Source organism: Bos indicus x Bos taurus, chromosome 1, assembly GCF_003369695.1.
Source record: "Bos indicus x Bos taurus breed Angus x Brahman F1 hybrid chromosome 1, Bos_hybrid_MaternalHap_v2.0, whole genome shotgun sequence".
Classification (NCBI taxonomy): Eukaryota; Metazoa; Chordata; class Mammalia; order Artiodactyla; family Bovidae; genus Bos; species Bos indicus x Bos taurus.
In genome coordinates, this window is record NC_040076.1 from 105,445,894 (window position 1) to 105,469,430 (window position 23,537).

General features: G+C 38.4%; 1 protein-coding gene across 3 annotated transcripts in view; it reads left to right on the plus strand.

Annotated features, from left to right (window-relative positions):
• Positions 1–12,807: 12,807 nt before the first annotated feature.
• SPTSSB (serine palmitoyltransferase small subunit B) overlaps positions 12,808–23,537 on the plus strand; it is a 31,058-nt gene continuing 20,328 nt past the window's right edge. For 2 of the 3 annotated variants that reach the window (XM_027542168.1, XM_027542177.1), the window contains exons 1-2: positions 12,816–13,583; positions 14,194–15,057. The gene's annotated coding sequence lies outside the window, so the exon portion shown is untranslated. Of the gene's footprint in view, positions 13,926–14,193; positions 15,058–23,537 lie in introns of all 3 variants that reach the window. The other variant, XR_003511141.1, reaches the window with a different exon arrangement.

The window sequence follows — 23,537 nt, forward strand, 5'->3', positions numbered from 1 at the left end:
CAGAAAAAAAAAATTATCTTAATATATTTTTCAAAAGTAAAGAGAGATTCCCAGTGCTCATTTTGTTTCAGCTATTGTTCTACCCCATAATTGCTCCTTCCTTTGTCATTATTGATTTCAAAATCAGTAGGAGGGCTGCACATTTATTCATTTGTTTATCCCTCAAATGCCTGCAGAGAGAGGGACAAAGGAGGTAAGGAGGGTGTCTTCTTGCCTCTGCAGCTTCTAAACTTAGAGGCAACCTCAGAGCCAAATGCCTCCAAAGGGAGGACACAAATACTAATATATTGCTGACTGAAAAGATTTGTCCTGCTTATGAACATCAAAGAACAAAAATCTGTGCTCCAAGATCCTTTACAGCTTCAGAGCTACCATCAGTTCCTACCATGAGTCCAGATTCACAGTTCTACTCTTTGCTTCCCCAAATCAGGTCCTTTCTTGTTGAATTCAATGAGCCTAACCCTGGTGCTACTCTTTTGGGACCTGAAATAGCCGTAGCCCTTAGAAGGATTTATGTTTTGATTTGTAGTTTCCAAAGGCCTCTCAGACTTTTGAGTACACCCTCCACAAAATCGTGTGACACGTGAATAGTCACTGCAGTTAAAATAACTTTCACTCTTATAACCTGGAATTGATTATACATTATTCACATAAACAGTTTGAGGGAAATGCCTAGATAACCAAAAACTTTTTAAAGATTACCTCTTATTTACTAAATAGGGCACTTCCTAATTAAGCAACTTGCTCTTTCATTCTAACCTCAAATTCAGAAGTCAGGCCTGTGGCTTAGCACAGTTATAAACTTCATGAACTGCTAGAATGATCTGAACATAGTAGAACTAAAAATATTACACCCATATAGGCCAACGGTCTATTTCATGGCCTTCATTAAGTGTTTAGAACTTCATTAGAACTGGACATGGAAAAACAGACTGGTTCCAAATGGGGAATGGAGTACGTCAAGGCTGTATACTGTCATCCTGTTTATATGTAGAGTATTTATTTAACTTATATGCAGAGTACATAATGCAAAATGCCGGGCTGGATGAAGCACAAGCTGGAATCAAGATTGCCGGGAGAAGTATCAGTAACCTCAGATATGTAGATGACACCACCCTTATGGCAGAAAGTGAAGAGGAACTAAAGAGCCTCTTGATGAAAGTGATAGAGGAGAGTGAAAAAGTTGGCTTAAAGCTCAACATTCAGAAAACTAAGATCATGGCATCTGGTCCCTTCATTTCACGGCAAATAGACAAGGAAATAATGGAAACAGTGACAGACTTTATTTTTGGGGGCTCCAAAATCACTGCAGATGGTGACTGCAGCCATGAAATTAAAAGACGCTTACTCCTTAGAAGAAAAGCTATGCCCAATCTAGACAGCATATTTAAAAGCAAAGACATTACTTTGCCAACAAAGGTCCGTCTAGTCAAGGTTATGGTTTTTCCAGTGGTCATGTATTGATGTGAGAGTTGGACTATAAAGAAAGCTGAGCACTGAAGAATTGATGCTTTTGAACTGTGGTGTTGGAGAAGACTCTTGGACTGCAAGGAGATCCAACCTGTCCATCCTAAAGGAAATCAGTCCTGAATATATATCAGAAGGACTGATGTTGAAGCTGAAACTCTAATACTTTGGCCACCTGATGCAAAGGACTGACTCATTTGAAAATACCCAGATGCTGGGAGAGATTGAAGGTGGGAGGAGAAGGAGATGACAGAAGATGAGATGGTTGGATGGCATCACTAATGCGATGGACATGAGTTTGAGTAAGCGCCGGGAGTTGGTGACGGACAGGGAAACCTGTTGTGCTTCAGTCCATAGGGTGGCAAAGAGTCAGACACAACTGAGGGACTGAACTGAACAGACAGATTAAGTGTTTACCTTTCCTTTATATTCATTGATTTGCCCCTTAAACAATTGATAGGTAACATGTATATGGTAAAGAACAACTCAATTCACATTTTCTTCTTCAAGTTCTTTTGTGTTTAACTTTTATTTCAGAAACCTTCCCCTACCAAATTTTCCTACAGAGAACAAAAACCCTATTATTTTCACCTGGTTACCTCAAGGAATACTTCCTGGAGTAAAAAGCCAATATTTTTTAACTATTTATAATTAAAATTTCTTCACTTGGGGTCCAGGCAGCCATCATATCCATCCAGTTCTGACCTGAAAAGCAGCAGTCACTAGTTTCTTCTCGGCCATAATGTCTGATACTCTTGATAACAGGCATTTCTCTTATTGCACCTCCTGTTCTCATCATCAAGAAATGTCCAGTAGGCCTCCTTTTCCCTTTCTAATGAGAGTTGTGTCATCAGTATCTTGTAGTCAAGGCTAGTACTCTTCTCTTGGTCCATTTGCCTAAACTTGACAATGTCCTCCTGGTTGGTAAGCACTCCCTATAAATGCTAGACACCCACATGCTGCTCTCCTTTCAGTCTCTTAATTACCTGTTTCATCCCATCACAAGCTTCGTTATCAGTTGCTGGACTGAGTGCTTAACTGGATGTTCAAATCTAAAGCCTGAATCAGAGACCATTATAGGAGGTGTCAACTTGTAAAGTAGAAGAGAGAGTCTACAAGGTTTGACACATCTTTAACTCCATCTGTGACAGTTACACCTTAACTTTTATTAAGTCAAATTTCTTGTAACCTCACATTGGCTACAAATCACTGAAATGTGGCATGAAAATAACTGTAAGCATTTTTACAAACACTTTGCTAACTTAAAAGTTCAAGAAATACATCCCCAGAGTGAAACACTTATTTTAGCCCTAAAGAAGCTGGATAATATGACAGTATACATTTTTAATGTAATTCAATAAAAATCACTTAGTGCCATCCCCCATTTTACCCTGAATTTCTCAATATGCTTCTTAGGCTAAAAGCTTTCAGAATTAATACAACATTGGGAAAAATGTTTGTGTTCTAATTTTATATTTGACATGGACTGAGTATCTTTGGTCATGCCAATTAAACTTCTTGGCCTTTATATATCCATCAGTTAACTTTCTTATTAAATAGGTCAATACTTGTTCTGTTTTCTTAAAGGGATGCTGCAATAAAAACGAAAAATACTGTAAACTTTCTGTAAGTATAAAATGTATTTTCTCAATTTACTTCAATAAGCACAGGGATCAATAACCACAATTCAGGACACTAAACCAGGTAAGCAGGATACTGGATTAACCAAGACATAATTCCTGAACATCACTAATCTTTATTCAAATTTGGGGCTTAGAATAAGAGTTTAATAAAAGAAGTATAAGACTTGTAAACTGAAAATTACAAGACATTTTTGGAAAAAAATCAAAAATCTACTACAGAAATGGAAAGACAGTTCATGTTCATAGATCAGAAGATTTAATATTGTTAAGATGGCATACTCCCCAAATTGATCTGTAGATTCAATCTGTATAAAGAGATATACATTCCTATCAAATTTTAGCTGCCTTTTTCAAATAAATTGACAACTGCTTCTAAAATTCATATGAAAATGCAAGGGATCCAGAATAGTCAAAACAATCTTAAAAGAGGAGAAAAAAACTGGAAAACCAACATTTTCCAATTTTAAAACTTATAGTAAACCTACAGTAATCAAAACAGTATGATATGGCAAAAGGCTACTAGAGGAATAGAATTGAGTCTCCAAAAATAATCTCTTACATTATCTGCCATAATAAAAATTAAACTAGGAGGCTTACAAACAATAGAAATTTATTTCTCACTATTCTGGAGGCTGAAATCCAAGATTAGTGTATTATTATGGTTGAGCTCTTGAAAGCACTCTCTTCCAAGCTGCAGACTTCTGACTTCTTACTGTGTTCTCATGGGGTGAAAAATTAGCTATTTAGCTTTCTGGCTGCTTCTTACAAGTGCACTCACCCCATTCATGAGGATTCCACCCTCTTTACCTAAGCAGTTCCTAAAGTTCTTAATTCCAACTACCACCACACTGGGGATTAGATTTCAAAATATGAATGTTGTGGAACATAAACATTCATATTTTTTTTAAATATTTATGAATTTATTTATGGCTGTGTTGGGTCTTTGTTGTGGCATGCAATATCTCCGTTGCGGTGCATGGGCTTCTCTCCAGTTGTGGTGCATGGGCTCAATTGTCCTGTGGCATGTGGGATCTTAGTTTCCTGACCAGGGATTGAACCCACATCCCCTGCATTGGAAGGGAGATTCTTAATCACTGGATCATCAGGGAAGTCCCTTGGGGGACACAAACATTCAGTCCATACAAATGGACACTTATTTGGCAAGGGTGCTAAGAAAATTTAATGCAGAAAAGTAGTCTTTTCAATGAAATGGTGTTGGGACAGCTTGACATCCACATGCAAATGAATGAATTTGGATACTTACCTCACACTCAGCACAAAAATTAACTCAAAATGGGTCATACACCTAAATGTAAAATCTAAAATTCTAAAAATCCCAGAAGAAAACATGAGAGGAAATCTTCATTACCTTGGCTAAGCAATGTTTTCTTACCTTCAGCACCAAAAGAACAACAGATCAAAGAAAAAAAGACAAATTAGACTTCATCAGATTACTAAAAACCATTTATGCTTCAAAGAACACCATCAAGAAAGCGAAAAGACAAGTGACAGGATGGGAGAAAATGTTTTCAAATGGTATACTGGCAAAGGACTTGTATCCAAAATATGTAGAAAATCTCTTTACAACTCAACAATAAAAGATCCAATTAAATAACCAATTTTTAAAAACTAACAAAAACTTGAATATGCATGTGTCTAAAGATGTACAAATAGTGAATACATTTATGAAAAATTGCTTAGTATAACAATTCATTAAGGAAATGCAAATCAAAATCACAATGAGCTATCATTTCACACACACACCAGAATGGCTAAAATCACAAAGACAAATAATAGCAAGTGTTGACCAGGATGTGAAAAAAAATTGGAACCCTCATACATTACTAGTGGGAACGTAAAATTGTGCACCCAACTTAGGAAATAGTTTTGTAGTACTTCGGAAAGTTAGAGTTATCTCATGACCCAGCCATTCCATTCCTAGGTTTATACACAAGAGAAATAAAAATATACCTCTACCAAAAGTATGTACACAAATGTTCATAATACTCCCAAAGTAGAAACAACACAAATGCCCATCAAATGATGAATGGATAAATAAAACATGGTATAGTCACACAATAGAATGTTATTCAGAAATAAAAATGAATGGAAAATTGATAAATGGTACAAGATGAATGAACCTTAAAAATGTTATGCCAAATAAAAGAAACCAGTCACAAAAGACCACTAAATGCGTGATTCCACTTACATGAAATGTCCAGAATAGGCAAACCATAGAGTCAGAAAGCTAAGTAGTAGTTGCCTAGGGTTGGAGGTAATGATTAAAAAATATGAAATTTCTTCTTGGGGTCATGAAAATATTCTGGAATTAGTAATGATGGTTGCACAGCTCTGTGAACTCACTAAAAACCACTGAAGTTCATCTTATAAATGAGTGACTTAAATGGTATGCGACTTATATCACAATGCTGTTTTTTAAAAATATACATATAACAGAAGAAAGCGACAGCCATTTAAAAAATAAAAAGATGAGGAAGTCAATATAAACTTTCAATGGCTAGTTTGGTGGGATTCTGTTTTAATTTACACAGATGCATGCTGTGTCTGCCTGATATTTAAAAGTCTAGACCTGCTGGGAAGAATTTCTTAGGTGATTAACACATGGTTTGTGAGAGGCTCCACTAAATTTCCCTGATGTCCTCCAAAAAAATATCATACAAATTTCAACTACAGGTCACAGATCAGATATTAAAAACTGGGGCAGATGAACCAAAAAGGACCATGGCTTAATTTTCAGTTGCCGTTGTGTTTCCATAAGCTTCTTTTCCTGTTGTTTACTCTTGACATATGCATTTTCTTGTTGCCTTATTTTCTTGTGTTTTATTTTCACTCTGGATTTGTTCTTTTTATCCCTGGCCCCTAAGTTTAACTTGACAGTCATTAAAAATAACTTTACAATGAATGTCAAATTCTCCACAGAAAAACGTCAAGATACTAGAACAGCTGTGAATTTTCATAGTGCATAAGAGTCAGAGAAAGAGGTTTTGTTGAAGATGGCAGACAACTCACTCAACAGGGAGCAGGCGATGATGGTATAAGATTCTTCACTTTCTTATTACACAGTTATTCATTATAGCTAAAGAGTCTTACTCAATTAATTAAATATAAGAAGAGAAATCAAATCAAAAGCCTTGAAAGAAGCAATAAATCCCTTAGCAAAGGATGGGTGAACTATGCTTATTCTGGAAAAGATGCAGTCTTATGTCAAAGTCAAAAGCAGTGGTTGGATCAATCAAAATTCTTGGCCACTGTGATGATCAATTTTATGTATCTACTTGACTGGACCATAGGATGCCCAGAAATTTACTCAAACATTTATTATTAATATGAGTTTGTCTGTGAGGGTGTTTCTAGGTGAGATTAACCTTAGAATCTGTAGACTTAAGTAAAGCAGATTGCCCCTCTCTATTGCAGATTCTTTTGAGGCTTCATCTAATCAGTTGAGGACCAATAGAACAAAAAAGCTGAGTAAGAGGTAAAACTCTTCCTGCCTGACAGCTTGAGCTGCAGGTCGATCTTTTCCTGTCTTCAGACCTGAACTAAAAAATCAGCTCTTAGGGTGTATGCCCAGTAGTGGGATGCTGAATCTAGAAAAATGGTACTGATGAACTTATTTGCAGGACAGGAAGAGGGATGCAGACATAGAGAACAGACTTTGGACACAGCTAGACAAGGGGTCGGGGCTGAATTGAGAGAGTAGCAGTGAAACATATACATTACCATATGTAAAATAGCTAGCTAGTGGGAAGTTGCTGTATAACACAGAGAGCTCAACACAGTACTATGCGACAATCTAGATGGATGGGATGGGGTTGGGAGTGGGGAGGAGGTTCAAGAGAGAGGGGACATGTGTATATTTATGGCTGATTCAGAAGCCAACACAGAATTGTAAAGTAATTATCCCCCAATTTTAAAAAAATCAACTCTTTTTGAGTCCCAAGCTTGCCAGCTTTTGGACTGGAATTTACACCATTGGTTCTCCTGGGTCTCCAGTTTGCCAGCCTTAGATATGGGGACTCCTCGGCCTCCAGAATCCTGAATAAGCCAATTCCTTAAACTAAATGTCTTGACAGATTAATAGATAATTGGTTGTGTTTCTTGGAGAACCCTAACACAGCCACATTAGACAAATCTGTTTTTCAGATACTGAGAGTTCCGTCATTATTGTATTCAATCAACTTTTCTTACTCATAAAATAGAAAGTTTTCACATTTAAGCTAATTTTTCCTTTTAAAACCTGAACATTCTTATTTTTTATCAACTACTGTTTTAGCAAAAGTCTTTTAAAAAGATAAGGGAAATAAATAGCTCTGTCCCTGAATATGTGATACTGAGTTAAAGTATATTTATGTTGGTCTGACACATTAGGGTAAACAATGGGTCTCTCTGGGGAAAAAAAAATGGTTTGTCAATAGTAGAGTTGAGTAAGTCCTAGTTATCGGCACAAAAAGGGAGGAGCAAAAGATAGGGAATGATAGTTACAAAGGGAAAGGGAGCGATGAAAGGAAGGAAGGAAGAACCTAATCATATTCCTGAAAGAGTAGTTTAAAACTATATATGTTATTAAAATAAAATACTTTTAAAAATGAAATTATTGTATTAAGTGTTGTCTAAGGGCCAGATACTGAGTTATAATCTCATTGAATTCTCTGAACAGTAGTAATGAACACTTATGGAACATTTATTTTTCTACATGCTTTCTGTATATTAACTTAAATAATTCAATATGGTTATTACCCTTTATGGCAGATGAGGAAACTGAGGCTTTAGAGAGATTTAAGTTAGCTGGCCTTGTTCACAAAAGTTAAGTGGTCAAGTTGGGATTTAAACATGGGAGGCTTGGCTCCAACATTGGTTTTCTTAACACACAGCACAACACAGCCACTTTCTTTGAGAAAAGTATCAGGAAAAAAAAACGTTTGAGAAATCATGGAGAAATTGTATAAAGTGAATTAAGAGTATAGGGTTAAAAAGCCAGGCTTTGGCATCCAAGTCTTATAATTTCATCACCTTAGGAAAGTTACCACCTCCCTGATTCTTGGTTTATTGTCTATAAAAATGAAATAAAAGCTACCTTGCAAATTAGTAGCAAGAAAAACAGATGATTAAGGAAAACCTTGGTAGCAGCTCAATAAATGATAGTCATTATTATTACTCTTTTGAAGTTTTGCAGACAGGTCAAAGACTCCAGTCATACAACTTCCCTGTTTTACTTGTTTTTAACCTAACAGTCCTAATTAATGAAGAAAATAAAATGTTGATAAAGGAAAATTGAAACAAAAGAATTGATAGTAATGAGGGCTATCAGGTGCATTTTTATATCAACATAGCCAGAAGAGGGGGAAAAAATGTTTTCCATTTTACAGGAAAACAGAATTATCTACTTATTCTGAAAAAAAAAAAGAATAAATATAAAAATTAGAAAAGGGACTTTGTACTAGCTAGCAGATAATTGGAGATTGGTTCCTTTAGTTGATTAATGTATTCCAATAATCTATTCAAGTACTTGATTACTTGTGATATGGTTCTGGAGAAGTTAGTTAGCTGGTTTAGCCAAAAGTGTATAGCTAGTTGGTAACTCAGTGAAGACTAAAAACACTGCTATATGTAAAATACATAACCAACAAAGACCTACTATATAGCACATGGAACTCCACTCAACATCATGTGGCAGCCTGGATGGGAGGGGAGTTTGGAGGAGACTAGATACATGTATATGTATGGCTGATTCCCCTCGTTGTTCACCTAAAACTATCACAACATTGTTAATTGGCTATACCTCAATACAAAATAAAAAGTTAAAAAATAAAATATGTAAGATTCATTAACATATGACAATCCCTTCAAATACCTTTATAAATCTATTGAGTGTTATGAAGAGTTCTGCTCTGGGAGAGTATTCCACTGTCAACTGAAAAATAAAAATAAAAACAAGAAACACACAACCTAAAAGTTGCAAGCTATGATATATTTGGTGACCTTATTGAGGACTATTGCCTGGGAGGGCAACCTCTCAGACAGTTCCTTGGAATTGTTCCAAAGAGTGAAAGTGAAAGTGAAGTCGCTCAGTGTCTGACTCTTTGTGTTCCCATCGACTATAGTCTACCAGGCTTCTCTACCCATGGGATTTTCCAGGCAAGAATACTGGAGCGGGTTGCCATTTCCTTCTCCAGGGGATCTTCCTGACCCAGGGGTCTAACCCATATCTCCCACATTGCAGGCAGATGCTTTACTGTCTGAGCCACCAGGGAAGCCTAAGAGGTAAGAGAGGAGTCTCCGTTTATGAGTTTTTGCTGTGGAGGGGAAAAAGTAGTAGAACATCAAAAGATTACTGTTAATCACAAACAACAAACAAAAGCACACATCTCAAGGATTCTAGTGCTTTTCTACCCACGGAAAGATGCAAGAGTCTGTAGTCATTGAAATTATTTCTTTATTATGCATCTTAATTATCTACAGCCAGTATCCTGTTTTTCTCCATCCTAAATTCCCCTCAGGGCACACCAATGGGCAGACTCCCATGACTGATGGGGTGCAATATTGTTTACTAAAATGGCAGGCAACTTTTTTTTGTCACACAACAATAAAAATAAGTGGTGTTAATTTACAAGGTTTAAAAGAAATAAGGAAGGGTTAATCTCCACACCATAAAAGCAAACCAGAAGGGAGTAAATAAAATTTGCTTCAAACTTCTGTTCTTGCTTTTAAATATATGTTACTTTCTTTTTTCTTTTCCCCCTCCTGATAATAAGATCAATAGAAGAGAATAAGTGTTAATACCTAAAAGAAGATACTTGCTGTTGATACAGCTGGTTGGAGCCTTATTATTTTCTCTCAATTCCTTTGACTTTTCATTGTCTTCTCTGTCTTATCCACATTGATGCAGTTATACCTTGGACATTGTATGAAAAGACAGTGTTTGATGCTGCTTAAGAATAGATGCTTCAGAAAATCTTCAGTTAAATTGATCTCACTGCTGCTCTGGGAATTTCTGTATTGTTCTCTTGGGGTATCTTTATTGCTAAGAATAGCCTTTTAAGGTCATAATTATGCCTATTATGATATATCTCATATGTTTGTTGATGATTAATGGGACAGGCAATTAGTACCTTAATGAAATACTGCTTTTCCAATATTTAGAACAAACTACTGATTCTTATTATGATCTTTATCCTAATATTAAATCTAGGAATGGCTAAATGTCAGAATCTTTCCATTAAAGACTTCAACTGAAGTACTGCATCTCTGTTAAACTGTAATCAGTGAGTTGGCACAATGACACTCATGTTGCTAGAGTATAGCCACATAGGAACTCAAAATATATATTAATTAAGAAGGAAGGAAGGGAGGGAGGAAGGGCAATCCTGCTTTTGCCATCCATCTTATAAGAGAAGGGTGAGTTATTTTTAGATTCAGATTTAGATTCCAAAGGTACTCAATCATGATGTTTGGATTCCTGATTGCTGAGGAGTCATAGAGGAGGTACCTAGGTCACTGAAAGGAAGGGAAGGAAGGTAGAGTCCTATTGAAAAAATAGGAAACATGTCAATGGACAGAAGAGAATATCCTGAAAGATGATGTTTAGAGAAGTGGGGAGGTGTTAGCACAGGGGAGAGGGGGTGAACAGGGAGTAGGGAAGATAGAGAACTATACAAGTACTTTATAAACACAGGCTCTTTTAATTTTCTAAAAGAACCCCATGGAGGCAATATATTTGCACATCATAGATAAGAAAACTAAAATTTAGAAATATTAGACAATTTGTCTCGGACTACAGAGTTTCTTGGGCTTCCCTGGTGGCTCAGACTGTACAGAATCTGCTCCAATGCAGGAGACCCACGTTAGATCCTTGGATCTTCCTGATCCCCTGGAGAAGGACATGGCAACCCAATCCAGTATTCTTGCCTGGAAAATCCCAAGGACAGGGGAGCATGGCAGCTTACAATCCACGGGGTCACAAAGAATTGGACATGGCTTAGGGACTAAACTACCACCACCACAGTTTCTTAGTAGAAAAGCTGTTAAATAGAACCCAGACTTTGCCCCAAAGTGCATACTCTTTCTACCACACCATCCTGGGCAGGTTTGGAGCTTGGGAAAACTCACATCTCAGGCTGTTAATTTTGGTTCCCTAGAGGTAAGACCATCCTCAGCAGATGTGTACAAGGCTGGATACCTGACGGCTGGTTATTTTCAGTGGATTCTCACATCAAGCCCTTTCTCCTTCCCAGTGTTCTGAACTCCAGAGATCATTTCCAAACAATCTGGGTCATAAATACAGCTTTTACAAAGTGATCCTATTCCCTTCCCTGTAATTTCTGTCCTCAAACCTCCCAGGTAACCTGGAAGGCATAGAGTCTTTTAACTTTTAGTACTTTATAAAGTTTTCTACTCTAGCACACATGTGTTCTTCAGTTATTCAACAACTGCTTTATGACAATCATGATGAAAGGCCTGGTTCAAAATTCAGTTGATACAATTATAATTACTTTATATTCTTACACTATTACATGCTAAACAATTTTGCCTACTTCTTCAAACCTTATTCCACTTTCCATAAGCTGTGGTACAACTTAACTATTTGTTACCTCACAATTTCTAGTTATCAGCACAAAGGGAGGCTCCTCCTTGAGGGCAAAAAACATTGTCTGTTATTTTTTCTTTAATATCCTACTCACCTGTGGTTGTATACCATCTTTCTTTTTTTAATAAGACTTGTATTTTTGGTTCTTGATTTTTTCTTTATCTTTTCAATAAAAGTTTTTTCTTTTTTTGATCAATTTGCCTTGCTTTTTATTTTTCCATTTTATTAATTTTTATTTTCAATGAATTAACATAATTTTTTGCAATTTCTTCTAAGTTTCTTGGTTTGTATGTTGTTTTGCAATAAATACATTGAAGATTGTATAGCTTTTTTATACTCTCCTGATTTTATGTAGGATTTTTGCTTTCTTCTGTTTCTAAAGAGTTTGTAGTTTCCCATTTGTGCTTCCCTTTAATCTAGGTTTAACACATTCTTAAATTTTTTTTTTACATTCTTAAATTTTTAATTGTGCTCTATCAATCAAGGGGAAATGTGCTATTTATAATTTCTGCCACTTAAAATGTGTCCATCTAGAAAAAACAGTGTTGACAATGAATGACCAGCAAGGACCTATTGTATAGCACATGAAACTCTGCTCATTGTTACATGGCAGCTTGAATAGGAGAGGAGATTGGGGGAGAATGGATACATGTACATGTATGTCTCTTTGCTGTTCACCTGAAATTATCACAACAATGTTAACTGGCTATGCTATGCTATGCTAAGTCACTTCAGTCGTCTCCGACTCTGTGCGACCCCATAGATGGCCGCAGACCAGGCTCCCCCGTCCCTGGGATTCTCCAGGCAAGAACACTGCAGTGGGTTGCCATTTCCTTCTCCAGCGCATGAAAGTGAAAAGAGAAAGTGAAGTCGCTCAGTTGTGTCCGACTCAGTGACCCCATGGACTACAGCCCACCAGGCTCCTCCATCCATGGGATTTTCCAGGCAAGTGTACTGGAGTGGGGTGCCATTGCCTTCTCTGAACTGGCTATACACCAATGCAAAATAAAAAGCTTAAAAAAATAAATGAAAAAGAAAAAAGAAAAGGGTGGATCTTTATTTGTGATCTAGTTAAGTTTTGAGAATATTCTGTTTGTATTAAAAAAAAAACAAATACCTATTCTCCATTTGGGGGGTGCAAAGATGTGTGTGGTTATATTACATATATCATTTAAAATGATTTTTAATGGTATAGATGCATCTGCAAGAGATACCAGTTTCTCCCCACCTACAGTTCAAATAATGCCAGGTCTCATTGCCATTTCAAAAACCTTTGACAGGAAGAAGAGAGACTTGTTTCTACATTTCCACAAATGTACAGTCACAGGGAGGATGCGGGGAGGCTGTCAAAATCTGATAAGAAAACTAAACAATAAATAATAAGACCTAAAAACGAGTGTAAATAGTATTGATCCCACCACAAAATGGTTTGGTGACCTTGGACAAGTCACTCCTCAAGGTTTCTATTTCCTTATCTCTCAATGGGAATGGTCATACCTGTGCTCCCAACTTGACGAGCTTTGTCAGAGGAAGCCAAGAGGTAAGAAATGTGAACATAAAGTAATAAATAAAAAATATTAGCAGAGGTTGCTAATATTTAGATACAAGATAAAAGATAACAAAATGTAAAACGGCCAACACAGACTCCAAGGTGCTCATTTTCTATTGGTTCCCTTCCCTGGACCCAACACCTTCAGGTTCCTTTGAGGACACCTCCCTCCTGCTTGGAGAAACCCCCGCCCAACTGTGTGAGTCTCTCTGTCCGTTGCAAAGGCAGGCAGCTTGGAACCTACTGGAAGCGAGTTGTGGAGGGAGCAGAAACCTGCCCGCAGCTAAAATTCGCGCTTCAGCTCAATGAGGCCGAGCAAGTACGGCATCTTCCTTAGGCTGTGGGGGTTGACTGGCAGCTGTTGCCCAAAGACTTATCAATCAAAGGACGCTTTCGCTCCGGACTCCCCGAGGTCTTGGGCATAGCGTCAGCTACGGAGATATTTGGGCTGGAAGCTTCAAGGGCCTCTGCGATCTCATCCAGCAATCGCGGCATTCTGTCTAAGCACTATGTCCTCGGTAGAAAAGGGATCCATGGTGTTCTGCATGAGGGTTTTCAGGGAAGATGCTCCTCACGGTCCCGCGCCTCCTGGGGAAGATAATTGAGCGCCGAGAGCAAGAGCGCTGGGTTCGGTGGTTCCGGAGCCGCGGCAGCCTGTGCGGTGTGTGTAGGCACCGGGCCTCCTCCAAGCCCTCTCTCCCGAAATTGCCTTCCTGCCGCAGTCCGGGCCCAAATTAATTCTCTTCCCTGGGCACGATCCTTCCGTTTCCCCGATGGCATCCATCCTTTCAACCATTAACCTCCCAGCTACGGGGAGGAGGGGAGGTGCAGGATGGACGGAGTGAAGGGTGGGAGGCATTTTGCACGTTCAGAAGCACCAAAATTAACTGCCAAAGCTAAAAGGGTTTGCTTTCTTCCGTTTCTGACAGACGAATGCAGTGGGATGCCTGCTGGGCCGACTGCCGCCCCGGCCCGGAGCCCTGGGTCCACTTCGCAGCCTGCTGCTGAGTTTCAGACCGCAGTACTCAGCATCCGCCCGGCTTTGACCCCTTGCCGAAGTCTGCACATCGATAGATGCTGGGCGTAGGTTTTTCCCTAGGTTAAAGCCCCAAAGCTCCCACCTTCGCCTTCTATTTATTTGCCCGCTCCCACCACTACCATCGAAGTACGTGCCCCTCTGGTAGTGTTGGCGCTGCCACCCGAACGAGGGAAAGGGCGCCTCCCCATCCCCTCCTCCCCATCCCCGCCGCGACTCGGGGTTTTACTGCGGCAGCCGGAGGTGACAGCGACGCCTGAGCCTCCTCCGTTGCTCTCAGAGCCCCAGCTTCCCCAGCCTCCGGAAAGCGCCTCCTTCTGAGAGGCTGGTCCCTGGAGAAGTGCTAACGTGCTGCAGGAAACCAAATTTAAAAATGTAGAAGTCGCTGGGCTGCATTCCTCGGAGGACGAGCCTGATCGCCCAGGACCGAGTGTGGCAGCGTGTGGGAAGTTGGGACCATAGAGCAAGGGGGGAGGGGAGTGGTGCAGCCAGCATTCTCTTCTGAAAGGAGTCATTGGGAGCAGTGACCGGTTGGACACAAGTTTGCCTGGGAGTGTTTTCCTTTCGTCAATAATTAATCGCCGGAATCAGGCTGACAGAATTGGAGTTTTAGCAATAGTGCAGAGGGCGGGGCCGAACACCTAAGTCCAGGAGCTTTGAGGTGCCCAGCGCAGTAGGAAGCTCGCAGCAGTTGGGGAGGAGCCAAAGCACTGGTGCTCACCTAAGCCGCAGGAGATATACCCAACCCAACCGGGAGGTAAGCATCTTCCAAATACATGCTTGAACGGTAACGTAGCTTTTAAAGGATAGAATTCCTGTCTTTAGAAGGAAAAATAATACCGATCCATAAAGCAATGTACCAGCTTATTATTTAACTGCACTAAAAATTTTAAGAATTGAATGGGTTTTTCCATTTGCCTTTAACTATGTTAGAAACTAAGATGTTTCAGTCAACAGAAGCCAAACTTTACTACTGAAACTTTCCCAGCCAAAAGAGAAAATTACTTTGTTAATTACTTTTGTTTTTTATCTTTGTATAATGCAGTAACACTATTCAGAGAAATGTCATTGGTTGTTGCTTGATTTCATTCTTAAATATTTTATCTTGTTTCATGTTTTTATACAATACTTTTTGCCCATAAGCTACTTGAGGCAATAATACACACAAGTCAATTGCCCCCAAAGTAAAGAATTTCCAACAAGGGATACATTTTAACATTTTATTATGATTATTAAGCTGTATTGCTGTTTGTTTTAGTTGACAAGTCTTGTCCGGCTCTTTTGCAAACCCCTGGACTGTAGCCCACCAGGCTCCTCTGTCCATGGGATTTCCCAGGCAAGAATGCTGGAGTAGGTTGCCATTTCCGTCTCCAAGTAAGCAGTATGTATTTTCTTTAAGATGATTAAGTGACCACTTATAAGTAACTAGACTTCTAAACCCAAGGAGAAAAGTACATATAGATAAATTTGACAAGGGAATGAGGATATGGCATAATGGATAGAGAAGAATTTAGATATGAGCAGAGATTCTAGATCTGTGTCAACTAAAATGACATTCAACTGACTGGCAATTAACATATGAACCCAGCCCTTGATCAAATAAAGAATTTGAAGAATTATTAACTTTAAATTTTAGCCCTAAAACTACAAATAAATGCACCAAGAAAGTTGGGGCAATTGTTTTCCTGTATAACTTTGTGGTCTGGTAGTTCTTTTGAATTATATAAATGTTAAGAAATGCATGATTATTTTTGCTTGTGAGTTTTGTAGATTACTGTGTAAAATCAATGAGGTTTTAATAACTTAATTTTCACTTCTGAATTATTCCTATACTTTTTAAAAGACATCTTTTATTGTTATTTTTAATTGGTTTTTATTGGAGGATAGTGCTTTACAATGTTGTGTTAGTTTCTGTTGTAGAGCAAAGTGAATCAGCTATAACTCCTCTTTTTTGGATTTCCTTCCCATGTAGGTCACCACAGAGCACTGAGTAGAGTTCCCTGTGCTACCTGTGTTATCTGTTTTATAAGTTGTTGTTTAGTTGCTCAGTTGTGTCTGATTCTTTGCTATCCCATATACTGCAACTCCTCTGTCCATGGGATTTCCCAGGCAAGAAATAGTGTGTATATGTCAATCCCAATCTCTCGATTCATCCAATCCCTCTCTTCCACCCCTGGAATCCATAAGTCCATAAAACAGGCATCATTTTGATGATTGTTTCAATGGCTGTTGATGGTTTTACACATAGATTACTAGAGCAACAGCAAATGTGTGAAATGTACTATTACTCTCATTACCCAAAGATTTCTATACAACTATTTGATAACAACAAATTAGCAATGGTTTGCCAACCAAATTCATGGGCATTCTAGAAATGTAGTGGATATGAAGTTGAAAGTCAACCAATCCTCAACTTCAATTAGCTTTCTTAGACCTCTGTTTGTAAATTTGCAAATATGTAAAAACTGTCCTTTGTAATTCTATATCTACTGGGCTTTTATGTCAGCATAAACTATTTTACTACCAAGTATACAAGATGGAAAATCTTCATTAAAAATTATCCAAATGGGACTCAACTTCCAATATGGTGGTATGAGGAACTCTGTGAACCTACCCTCTCAAGCAAAACAACAATAACTTTAAAATTACTGTTGAAAATTGTACATAAACAACTATTTGGTCTCTAGAAATTGTCCTGAGGAAATAAAACAAATGAAGAAAACTTTGTTAAAGACAATCTATTAAGTTTCAGTAAGAACAGCAAGAGCTTGGATTCTGAGCTACAACCCACTTCCTTCACCAACTCCACCTGGACATGATGGTGCTCCACTCTGAGGGGGAGTGCAGCCAAGAACACTGGGCTCACTTTCAACCTAGATCACAGTTGAGGGCTATGTTATGTCCCAAGAAAATAGGCCACCAGCATCTCATCCACCACCAGGGTTGCAGAAGCTCTATTTTAGTCAAGAGCAAGTGAACGGTCTGAGGCTCTCTTCTTCCAGCCATCCCCTATTCTTAAGGCAAGAGAGAAAAAACTCAACAACTAAAAAAGAACTAACCCATTTTATAATGGGCAAGGGACTTCAGGTATTTCTCTAAAGAAGATGGGTAAACAGCCAATCTACACATGAAGAGGTGCTTACCATCATTAGCCATTAGGGAAATAAATATCAAAAACACATGATACCACTTTATACCAACCAAAAAGACTCTAATCAAAAAGAAAGATAGTAACAGTTGTTGGAGAGAGAGTGGAGAAATTAGAACCAGCATTGCTGGTTTTTTATTGCTGGTGGGAATGTAAAATGAGTGAGTTGCTGTGGAAGATAGGTTGTGAATTCCTCAAAAAACTGAAATTTACCATTATAGCCCAGCCATTTAACTCATATAATTTCACTCCTAAGTATTATCCAAGAGAATTGAAAATCTAGGTCCATGTAAGAACTTGTGCACTGATGTTCACTGCAGCATTACTTATAATATGCAAAAAGAGACCTCAACTCAAGTATCCATTGACTGGTGAATGGATAGATAAAATGTGATATGGAATGGAATAATGGAATATTATTCAGCAATGAAAAGGAAAAAATATGTGCCACAACATGGATGAACATCTAAGACTATACTAAGTGAAAGACCATATATTGTATAATTCCATCTATATAATATGTCCACAACAGGCAAACCTATAGACAGAAAGAAGATTTTGTGTGTGTGTGGTTAAGTATGAATGAAGTGGGGGGGCAGGGGTGAAGTTGAGCAGGAATGGGGAGTTACTGCTAAAGGGTACAAGGTGTCTTTATGGGCTAACAAAAATGGTCTAAAACCGATTAGTAATGGTTGCATAACTATTAGTATACTAAACATCACTGAATTGTGTGCTTTGGGTGAATTGTATGGTGTTTGAATTATCTCTCTTTACTGAGCTGTTTTTAATAAATTATACAAGATATTAAAAGAATATATAGGTTCAGAATTTGGAGTTCATGAATCTTCATGTACCACTAGACCAATAGTTTACATGAAGCTCTTTCCTAAGGGCCACATTGAAATAGATGAAATAATTGAGTGATACACGTAATACAAATGTGATTTTCAGCCTTGGAGAAGCAAATGGCAACTCACTCCAGTGTTCTTGCCTGGAGAATCCCAGGGACGGGGGAGCCTGGTGGGCTGCCGTCTATGGGGTCACACAGAGTCGGACACGACTGAAGTGACTTAGCAGCAGCAGCAGCAACACACCTGCCCAAGCTTTTCTCTGTTTTGAAATGTCAAATGTCTTTAATGCAGTCCTATAGAGAACTGGTTTGCAATACCCTAACTTTTTTAACTCATGCACTCATTAGATTAATACAAGTTCAGTGAGGCCAGTCATTCCTCCCGTTTCTAGATAAGTCTAGTCCTTTATCAGTTCTTCAGGCCAGTTGTTGAGAGAAGCCACAGTAGGTTAGAGAAGGAGGGGACCTGAATCTCAGCCAAAAGTGTACTTGTCTGACACTTAGACAACCCCAGTTTCACTTACACTAGAATGGCTCAGAAGTAGAAGTCTTAAGAAGAAAGGAAGAGCTGGAGCAGCCACGATAGTACTCAGAGCACACTGACATGTCACTGCTGGGAAGCATCTCTAGTGGTTTTAACAATCTCAAATATAGAAGATTCCAAATAATTAATATTCTCCTCTACTCAACTTCTATATTTTGAGTTTCTATAAACTACCTGTTCCTCTACTAAAAACCATGGAATTGGAGATAATGTTTTGTTAAAAAATGGGAAGATAAAATTAGTCAGTCTGAGTTTCAGAGGGGTAGTCACTAACACCTGAACTTGTTGCCAGGAACAGGTATGAGCACACTGAGCCAAAGCATACCCTTAGCTTTAGGGATTCAAGCAAATCCACCTGCATCAGGAAACCTCAGGATTTTCCATTCTCACCAGGTCAAGCTTATCCTTCCATATATATGTTTAGAAGAGCGTACCATGCTGATGAAAATGGGTTCCATGCAATTTTTGACCATTGAGGGTTTTATAGAGATTGTATTGTCATGTTTTGTCAGATTTCTATAAAATAGTTTAAATGTCCAACCAATTGTCTATAAATTAAATCCATGTAGGAAAAATCTGATTGTAGTTATTATTTATTAATATTGCTTTGATCAGGATTAATGCTTCTTTTATTCAACATATTTATGGTGCATCTACTCTGTACCAGGACAATTCTAGGCCCTGGATGAGTAATAAAACAGACAAAATTCCTACCCTTAAGGAACTTAACATTCCAGAGGGGCTGTCATATAAATATGTAATTTTTAAGTGAATTATACAGTGCATGAGTAGGAGATAAGGGCTCTGGAAAAAAATTAAACAGGGAAGGGAACAAGTTACAATTTTAAACTGTGGCATCAGGCTAGGAAGTACAGTTATGTAATTCGATAATATAAAGATCATGTATGGGATGGGCCATGAGGATTACCTGCTCCAAGTTAATTTTTTCCCCCAGGAGCTTCATTTCCCCTTCCCGTCAGCATTGTTTTATTACCTTGAATTTACTGCTGTTTCACCAAAGAAAATATTACATTAGCCCTAACATTCCAAGCAAGAACAAGGAAGACAGAACTTCTTGCCTTTTTTAAAGAACTACAACCCAAATAAAACACCGCCTTATGACAACAAAAATTATTGTTAAGGAAAATCATTAGCCTGGTATTTCAGTTTCTTCTGGCTTTTCTCTCTTGCTGTGCCCTGGATTCTTGTAGTCTGCAAGAGGATTGTGTGGTCAATGATTGAGAACCACTTTCCCAAAGTTAACACCTTTTGAAAGAGTGAAGAGAGTACGGGAGAGTTTGAGTGGAAAAAAATGTCCAGGCCTCTCTGGAAAGGTGAAAGGAGAATAGATCTTTCAGAACTGCAGAACATAGGAACCCCACCGATCAACCGGAGAAAAGGGAAAAAGCAACCTGCTTTCCCAGGCCAACCCACAGTCTCTCCTCAGGATTAAAGATACCTGAGATATCTGATATCTGATACTTAAAAGATACCTGAGAACACATTGTTCTAGTAAAATATAATGGGTGTGGCAGCTCGCCTGAAATAGGACTTTAAGAAAATGGCTTAAAAGGGATCAGGGACTTGATTATTTTTTAAGTCAAAAGGGAACATTTATTTTAGGCTTCGACCAGAAGTGTTTAAGAGTCAGGTTAGAAATAAAAACCTCCCGTTGTAATAGAGTCGTTATGGAGCATTCAAATTCTCATTTATTTAGTAAATATATTTTAATTGAGCAGCCACCATATGTCAAGTACTGGGGGAACAACACAGGCCTTGCTTCAAAGACCTTTCTTTCGGGTTACCTCATATGCCCTTTGTCACAGAGTAGTCAGAGCACACAATGATGAGGACAAGAACTTTTTGACCTGCTTGTCCTGACAGTCGCTTCTAGTTTAGATTAGAGCCTCTTTCCATGCCCCAGAGGACCCTCCACTTCCCTGTCATAGCACCTATCACAGTGTATGGGATGCCTGTGTAACTGCCTCTCCTCCTCGCTAAAAAGTGATCTGAAGATAGTACGTCAGTGTTATTCACAGTTTATATATCCCTGCTGCTACTGCTGCTGCTGCTAAGTCGCTTTAGTCGTGTCCGACTCTGTGCGACCCCATAGATGGCAGCCCACCAGGCTCTGCCGGCCCTGGAATTCTTCAGGCAAGAACACTGGAGTGGGTTGCCATTGCCTTCTCCAATGCATGAAAGTAAAACGTGAAAGTGAAGTCGCTCAGTCATGTCCGACTCTTAGTGACCCCATGGACTGCAGCCTACCAGGCTCCTCCATCCATGGATTTTCCAGGTAAGAGTACTGGAGTGGGGTGCCATTGCCTTCTCCTTATATACCCCTAGTACATGCTTACTGAATATTTGACTAGATGGACGGATGGATGGATGATTTGCCAGGTTGTAACCAGACGTCTCTGCCAAGAGAGGCAGTCTGGAAGAACAGTAGTTAAGAGTGTGTTCTCAACATTAACTGTGAGACTTTGGGTCACTATTTAAGTTTCTCAATGCCTCAGTTTCCTCATTTGTAAAATGGATATAGAAATAGTGCCTCTGGTGTAGTGTTGTTTAAGTGGACTAAGGTAATACATATAAAATTCTGACACATAAGTTGCTCAGTAAATATCCACTATCATTATCAGTACAGAATGGTGGTTTCCTTGGTGACCATTTGCTATCCAAATATCACATCCCTGCCCTTTTGGCTCCATTATAAAATCAAAGGATGTCCATTAGGGCTAAAGTTATCACTTTGGGCTCAAGATCTCTGAAAAGATTAAAAGGAGAATTTGGAAATGAATATAAGTAGAAATTGAATAAGAAAATTAAAAAAGGAAAAGTGCTCAAGATGGCATGTCCAAAGCAATTTTTCTGGGGCAATAATACCTCTGCTTCTCTCACATCCACCAGCCAACATGCCAGTTCATCTCTGTTCTAGAACATACTTGTGCCTCATAAGATGTCATGCCCGATAATTTACTGATGCAGAAGAAGAAAGAAAAGTGGGAAAAAATTTTATTTGAAGTCAAGCCTTATCTAAACCTAAGAGTGTTATATAATCTTTTTTGTTTCTTTTGGAAGTTTAATAATCCTTTTTGTGTGAGATCTGTAATCAGGATAATCCTAGTACTTCTTCAAATACTGTGTTTATTACCTTCTAAATAAGGTGAAATGCCAACTTGTAACTATCTGTGGAAACCTAGTAATTTTAACATTTCCCTCTACTGCTGTTAAGAGAATTCTTTTTGCCTCTTCCCCAATCATAGGGGAATCTCTCTCTCTCTTTTTTTTTTATCTTTTCCTAAAAGCAAACTGATTCTCCTTTATTAACTCATCCATTGAAGAGTAATTTTTAATTAAAGTTAGCTTAGAGTCATTTTATGGATAGAAAAAAATTAGAGTAAGAATTTGTAACAAACCCTGATACTTCAATTACCAACTCTTTTTAGGCTGCAGATATTTTACTCCACAAGGGAGAGCTTGGTCATTAAATTTTTAATAGGATATCTTATTGCAAAACTTTAAACAAAGGAAAAATCAATCAGGTTGGCCTAGTTCTGATCTTGATGGGCAGGAAAATCATGTTATAATTCAGGACAGAAAGAGTGGTTCTACAGGTTTCCTCCATTTAGGAAACCCTGATGCAAATGTAAAATAGATGATATGGTACCCCTCCCCATGACCTACAGGGTGAATTCTTTCTCCCAGACTCATGAGAGTCACCATTTTACCCAGTTACATCACTTGTGCTTTATGAGTTCAAAAGAGTCACCTACAAGGACTCTCTTAGGAGAAACTATAAAATGCATGTAGAAAATAAGAGGAACAAATAATATTCTGATAAAAGTTACCATCTTTGAGCCATTATTAAAACCAGGCTCCATTAAGTATCCTTTACCAATGTTATATAATCTTTACAACAACACAGAAATAACTAATCATCTCTGTGTTACCAACACTTAACTGATGTTTATAGAGGTTAATCAATATCCTGAATATCACATGACAGCAAACTCCAGTTTGCCAATTTCAAAATCCATATTCTCTTATTATGGAAAAAAATTAATGAAGCAAATCATTCTCCAATGGGATATTGAATTCTATTATGGAAATAGCACCTTAGATTTGATGAAAGCTTAATAATATCTTCTTCAACCCTTCCTCCTGATTGTTAGCAACCCCCAGAAGGTATTATCCAGATCTGTGAACAGTTCCCTAATGGAATTCTCATTACTTCAGTCAGCTAACCCTTTCCCCTTTAGATTACTCTTACTGTTTAAAGTTTTTCTTGAGTTTTTTGTTTTTGTCTGTGGCCATGTCACACAGCTTATGGTATCTTAGTTCCCCAATCAGGGATTGAACCCAGGCCGCCACAGTGAAAGGGCTGAGTCCCAACCACTGAACCACCAGGGAATTCCCTAGTTTTTCCTGAGATTAACCTCTGAAAACAATAAAACAATTCCAAACCTTTCCCTCCATCATAGCTTATAACACCATTTAAAATCTCTTAGATATTTTAAGACTTCCATGATACATTCCTTCCCCCCAAATCTTCTTGCAACCTTTCCTATTGGAAGCCTTCCAGATTTTCTCCATCTGGCTTCCTGAGGACATGGTCAGCTTCCTGGAGTGACTGTTTTCATCAGATGGAAGAAGGATGCTAACCAAAGCCAAGAGCTGTGGCCCCCTTTTCTT